We start from the raw sequence: 7,583 nt of genomic DNA, 5'->3' as shown, positions 1-7,583 counted from the left end.
TAGTTAATATTTAGTCAAGACATGCCTAATGCTAAAGTATTACATTTATTTTTTACTTATTACTATAATTACTTACTAATCACCTTGAAATGCTTTTGAGGTCAAGTTTACTACGAGCAGCTTTCTGTGACTAATGAGGGTCATTAAAGGTTTAAAACAGAGTAAACTGGGTTATTTGTACATTGAAACAATTTGAAAAGTTACAGGCCACAAAATAAGGGATGAGAAACAGAAATGTGGACCCCATTCATCCTGATAGGAGACATAGAGACAGAGAGAGAGAAAGAGAGAGAGAAGCATTAAGTGTCTGGAAAATCTGGAGCTCTTTTTTTTAATGCCTTGTTTTTATGAGCACTATTAAACTGTCTATTTAGAGCGCCTGGCTGATCTAAACACCCAGGGAGTTACGATCACGATTTTTGGACAATATGGGGATTTAGTAAGGTGGAGGGGCTTCAGCGCCACCTTGCTGCACTTTATAGAAATAATACAAAAATTTTCTTTATCATGTTAACTTAGCTTTTTTCACTCTTTTTGATAGAGGAAAAAGTTCTGGGACCTTTCTTGTCTGCTTTGCTGTGAACGGAGTTTAGCAGGAGCTTGTGAAAGCAGAGCTGTCCTGCACATCAAAAGATCTCTGGAAAAACTACAATTTGTTAGACAATTGCAATAATGGTATTTTAAAGGGTCAGGATAACATTACACACTGATGGTTCTTCAAGGGTTTAGTAAAGAAAATGTAAAGAAGTAAAATAAGAAGCTTTAGTAAATGGTTCTATATAGAACTATGAACACTCAAAGAACACTTTGCATGATTGAATGGTGCTTTGCATCATGGAAGCGTTCTTCAGATTGATGGATGATGTGCTGTAGATGGTTCTAAATAGAACCTTTTTGAAAATAATTCTATATAGCACCATAAAGGGTTCTTCTATTGTAACAAGCCTGACATCGTAAGAACAGAAGAATCATTTTTGGTGCTATATAGAACTCTTTTCAAAAGGGTTCAATATAGAATCATCTACAGCACATTCTCCATCAACCTGGAGAACCCTCTCATGATGCAGAGCACCATTCAATCATGCAAAGAGTTCTTTGAGTGTTCATGGTTCTACATAGAACCAATTTTTTCACTGAAGAACCCCTGAAGAACCATCATTTATAAGTGTGTACCATGTGTATTTAATACTGTTGTGTAATGAATCACCAAATACCAGCCCATCTTGTCTAGTTGTGTGTGGTTGTCTGTTTATCTGTTTATTTTGGTTAATTAAACTATACATTTCACAGTATATTTTCATTCAGAGAAGATGGAAAAAAGATGCACCCACCCATTTCAAGATTGCAAGATTGCATAAAATCTCTCCATCTAAAATTTTGGGAAACACCATGACGTATTTTGTTTTCTACACTGATGCTGTGCAAACATTGTGCTCTGAAACTGTGACCAATCAAGGTTTTTCATGGCTGTTTTTACTGTGAAGCCTTATGGGAATCCATTTTGTGATTTTATAGGTATATACAGCAGACCGGTTTTCTTGGCATGTATTTCTGTCCAGTACCTCTGGGTTCCACAGAACAGCACTGATAGCAGTATGGTAAACATCAGTAATGCAGGCCGCTCTGACGCTTTCAGAGACACCTGACTCACATCATACTCAGAGCGTTAACAGCTGCAGAAATGGCCAAGCTTGGCATACATTCAATTTATTTCATCATTGGACATCATTGGATCGTAGCAGTGCACTGATAAACTAGCTAGCTAATGGATTTAACCCAGAGATGGCACGAGCCAGCCAACAGTGACTTAAATCAGAGGTCAGGAGGAAAAGAGATTGATTCATGGAATTTCTTTGACTCCCTTCTCTTTCCACACTCTAAGAGCATGCCGGTTTTTAGTTCCAGTATGGAGTGACAGGTCCACTGAAAAAGACATTATCAGGCAATTGAAGGCTCATTTTCCCCCCATGTTGAAACAACAAAGGTGTCCCTGCTCTCTTGCATGACTGAGCAGCTTTGACAGGGCCAAGAGAGTAGCCAAGTTCCTGCTTGCCCTGTAAGACAGGCCGGCTTGTGTCACTTAGTGAAAGGACCAGCTGGACAGATTTAGGGTCCTTGGGGATCTAGAGAAATATAAACCCTTCTAAAGCTGGCTAAACTAAATAAAGGTCATCATGGAATCATTCACAATTGATCTTGCCTGACTAAATGAACTGGATTCAGTTGTAAAGCATGGGACCCTGGACTGTGTCATTAAATAGTTGGATGGTCAACAAATTTCACAGCTCACATGTTAAAGATTAACTTAAATAGTAGCAGACTTGAGACTGGAAATATATGAGAACACTTACTGTGAGTATTGTCCTAATGCTTTCCCAAAAGGGAGTTTTTTTGTGATACATAAAACAGTAAGTGACAGTTAAAGGTGGGAAGTAGCTAGATGCACTCGCTCATAATGATAATAATGATAATAGCCATTCATAGTGAGTCACTGTTACTGATATCGTATTGGTATCAGCACAGATAACAGCACTCAAGTGCAGTATTGTATTACTCTTTGACTGCCCGGCTGAGACATCTTTCAGTAATTACATCTTCCACTGTGTGGTCAATTACAGTGTGAGTTAATGTTAGACTACATTGTTATCAAGGGAGAGTAAGCCTTTAGCTTGGGTTTAGACTTTAGCATGGCAGCCTGCTAGCTGGGCTAGTGTGTCCACTAGCCCCACTGGTGATGCATCTCTGTCAGTCAGCTGCATCATGCAGTGGCGTGGGCTTGTGGCCTGGTGCTCCCATCAAGCCAAGAAATCCGCTGCAACAGCTGTTGCTGATAGTGTGAATAACCATATTATATAACAAACTCCAGCAGTGACTGACACTTGTAGACGTAAGACATAACTTGAGAAATTTGAAAGTGAAACAATATTTTACACTGTTAATGCTGAGAAAAGCTGCTGCATGCTTATTCCTATGGGCCACAGATTTATCTATATACTATTAAGTTTTGTTTTTAACTAATATTTTAAAATGACTTAAAATATTAAGTATGGTTTTATTTATGACACAGAACACTGTTTTACCAAAATAAAATATTTAAAAAATGGAATTATATAAAAATTGAGATTTCTAAGATAGTAAGGTTCAACAGAGTTAGTTTTAGTATCGATACTTGGTACTGGCAGATACTGGAGGATCTGGTATTTGTATTCAAAGGGGAAAGGTGCATCTATAGTTATTAATTCTCCTTTTCTGCTACTATGACCTCGTTCTGCAGGAGCCCTAGTGGCCCACTCTGAAATGTTTAATTAACATAATCAAATAAGATCTTTTTCCCCAAAACCCCATGTTGTTTGTAAAAAGTTTTCTTGCTATCAAACAATTTGTGTACACTTGCTACAATAAAAAAATAGCACTTTTGTAAATGTTGGCTCACTTGCTCACCTATGAAGACGAAAATCCAGTTCACTTCCAGTTTTGTAAAACATACACATTTCTCCCAAAATTCATTACACCAATATTTTTAAAGAAAGTAATGCATTTTTCGAGTGAGGGGCCTACAAAAGAGGTGGACATTGCATTTTATGGCTACTATGAGTTCATTCTGTTCTGTTGGTTCAGCACCTGGACTGCTTCACTCTCGCTCACACTTCTCACTTTCCAGCTTTAGTGTTAAAAGAATGCCAGAAAGAGAATAATAGCACTTAACACTTCATTTGCTATTCTGATAGACGCTGCATGTACTAAGATGCTCTACTGCAAGACTACAGCAACACAGTGCACAAGGAGTTATTTCACTGAAGTGACAGTACTTTTACTTGAGTTTTGAAGCTACTCTACACACCTCTGGTAGTAGTATAATAATAATAGTCTAGTATGTTCCAATGCACTTTCTCCACAAGTAATGGCTGCGTAATGTGGTGTAGTGCAGGAGACAGCCGTTGTGAGACATGTAAACTCTATAAATGACTAAAAATGTTCTCACCGTTAGTCTTCATGTTATTGAAAGGAAGTAGGGGCTGCGGATTTTGACATTTCAGTCTCTGGGTCTCAAGGAGAGAGGACATCTGTTAAATATTGCAGTGTTTTCCTGTTCAACTGTGGTTTGGCTTGATTCAGCAGTCTTTTCGCCTGGAACACACTTCATAGGATAGAGATATCACACTACAAGCACATAAGACACTAAAGCAGTTGAATGAGCCGGCCTCAAACACGTTTTGCACATGCAGCACATATTTGGGTGCTTTTTTGCTGCCATTAATAATCACATTTAACCTTCTGATAAATCCAACTGACAATAAAAAGATACAGGATTTCACAAATTTTCAAATGGCATTCAGCCACAGCCATGAGCAATCGAATGAGTGAACTCAGTGCTCCACATGCAGCATTATGTCGCAATTTATAGCTTGGTTTACAAGTTGAGACGCACAGTGTATACTCATAAAATATTCTCACTTATATTGTTATATTGTTCTGATTTATACTTTGCAGAAGGGGGTAATTAAGAAAACACAAAGCTCAGCATAAGGCTTAATGTATTTAAGCTGCTATAATTATTCAGTCTTCAAAGCAAACGGTCTGTACGGCTCAGGTGTTCTTGTAGGAGTTGGTTTCATTATGTCCACCAAAGTCTTGTTGCAAGAGTACAATTATGAAAAACAACTCTGTGGTATATCTCTATTACTGTCAGCTGTTTAACTGAAACAAACCATGTCGCATTCTCAAGTCTTACCACACACATTCTGTAGAATTCATCATAGCTTTTAGCAGGATTAATCTTTTAGTCATAACATTTCCCCCCTAGCATGCATGCCAAAGCGCAAGCGTGCTTTGATCAGTTTCATTGATGGATATTGTGATGATAAAATCATTCCAAAAAGTTGCAAAACACTTGAAACACATTAGCTGCAGTACCCTCACCCACTGTCTTGTGGATCATTAACCAACCTGAGCATACTGTTTTCATTTAACCGGTGAGGGAAAGGATGTAACAAGACATATGAGCTTTCATGACCCTGTGGACATATGTAGGATAAGGGCACGTAAAGGAACTTGAGATGGGAAAAGGCCATGAGAGAGAGAGACGTTCTGGTTGTGAGGGGAGGAAGACTGCAGAAGAATGAATCTTTGCTTGTGTTGGCAACTTAATTCCTATATGTACCCACATGATTACACTGGCTAGTGATGTTCTGGCTTGTGTAAACTACTGATGAAATAAATGGCAGATTAACGTGTGAAGGAGAAGTCATTTTGGTTAAGGAGGAGGACACTTTATAACTTATTTGGCTCTATCCTTTCTTTGGCATCCCCAAATTAATGTTTGCCTGTATTGTAGATCGCACAGTCTATTTTGTAGCATTTATTGCTATTAAAGAGGTCATTGCATATCAGGGACACAGGAAGTGGGGGTGCTGAAGGTGCTGCAGCACTGCCTGATTTCAGGTTTGTAAGTGATAATAATAATAATAATAATAATAAAAACACATTCTTAACTTTGTAATAATTTGAGCGTAGTAAAGACCCACATGTGCTAGTTTTAGGGTGGAATTTTAATATTTTTATGTTTTCAAAACCATGCAGTAGTCATGCACTGATTAAGGTAAGTAAACATGTTTTTATTACAGTGAGCCGACAACTGGCCACATTGGGGGTGTCGCTCAAATACACGCTGGCTAAAGTCCAGAGGGAGAAAGTCTACGCAGAGTGATGATGTGTGTCAGTAGTTTGATGTGTCAGTTGTCATGCCTCATTTTAGCACTGTTACATGTTGTTTGATGTACATTAGCAAAAAAAAAAGTCTTTGAAATCATTGGTCACATCCCATATACGCTACTTAAAATTCCAGCAGCCCTGACTAAAATACCTTCCTGCATCCCTGCTTCTTATGCACAAGTCGTTGTGCTTTATTAATGAGCTGTAGTTGGCCACAGCTATGCTGTACACAAAGAGAGTTTGCTAACAGTTCACTAAACCTAAACCTAAGCTCAACATGTAGCTCACGTCTACACTCTGGCAGCGCTCAGCTCTGACATGAACACAGTGAGGTGTAAACATAGTGAGTGGCTACCTCTGCCTTTCAGAATAAGAGTCCTTAGCAAAATAAACTCAGAGAATAACTGCTGGAGAACAATGACCCAGAATAAACATGCACAATATTTCTTGAACAACAATATTATTAAGTGCAGTTAAGTCGATTTCAACTCCTTCCAACCTTATGGATAGTGTTTCTACAGGATTTCCTGTCTTCTGTTTGGGTCTTCAGGTTTCTTAATGACTTGTTCATGATTCCTCTGATTGTCTTCAACCGTCTTGTTGCCGGTCATCCTCCTTCTCTTTTACCTTCAATTGTTCCAAGCATAACTGTCTTTTCCAATGAACGGTTCTTATAACATACCTAAACAAAAGAGTTTCAGTTTGGTTATCTGTGCTTTGAGTGAGAGGTGTGGCTTGATCAGGTCAAATATCCATTTGTTTGTTGTCTTTGCAATCCAAGGTACTCTCCAAAGTCTTCCCCAACAACAAGTTCAAGACATCAATATTTTTCATGTCCTACTCTTTTATTGTCCAACTTTCATATCCATAAAGAACTACAGAAAAGACCATATTGTGGACAAAACTGATCTTTGTTTGTAGAAACAAATCATTACATTTGAAGTTCTTTTCAAGCTCAGGTTGGTAGCCTTTCTTGTCATAAACTTTGTTTCCTTCACATTCATATCATAATCGTAATATCTTCAACTGTCCCTGGGTTTGAAAAAGGCACAGTATAAAGCATATTTATTATTATAATCATATGGAGCTAAAGTCCCATCTTTTCACATTGCTTTTTACTTTGCTTATAAAGGCACCTCAAGTCTTCCTGATGTTCTGCTATGTGTGTTATGTCATCCACATATTGAAGGATATTGATGGCTCTTCCACCAATCTTGAATCCTCATTCATCTTCTTCCAGTCTGACTTTATTATATGTTCAGCATATGGGTTGAGTATGGTAATAGTATGCAGCCTTGTAAAACCCTGCAGAGTTTAACTCTCCAAATCTAGCACACCTGATCCTGTTAATTAAGGTCTTCATCTATAAATTAGCACCAGGTGTGTTGATCTGAACTCTCCAAGGTGGTAGATCTCCAGGACCAGGACCCCCTGGTTTAGAGGTTCCTTATTAGAACAATGAGATGCTCTGGTATACCCGTTCCACAATTTTACATGGTCAACACAGCCCGAAAGCTTTGCTGTAGGTAGTAAGACTGTATGGAGATTTTTTTCTCTCTCTTTCTCATGGAACCTTATTTCTAACTGAAATATGTGTATGGGCATTCTGATTTAGACGTGGTGCAACACCTTAGCCTGTCCTACATGAGACCACAAGTGAAATATGGAGAAAATGAGCCAGTTAACACGATGTGTTAAAAAGACTAAACCTGACAGACTCATCCAGACAGTACATATTTCATCATTAGCAAGCAGTGCAGCAATTTCATTATATACATCTCAAATTGATGACTTCAGAGTGAATCAACAGACTGTTTGGCCAGGCAAGCCATCATGCTTTAGTTAAACAGTATGACGTATTCATCAGGCTA

This window comes from Colossoma macropomum, unplaced genomic scaffold (genome assembly GCF_904425465.1).
Source record: "Colossoma macropomum unplaced genomic scaffold, Colossoma_macropomum, whole genome shotgun sequence".
Taxonomy (NCBI): Eukaryota; Metazoa; Chordata; class Actinopteri; order Characiformes; family Serrasalmidae; genus Colossoma; species Colossoma macropomum.
This window is presented reverse-complemented; position numbering follows the sequence as displayed.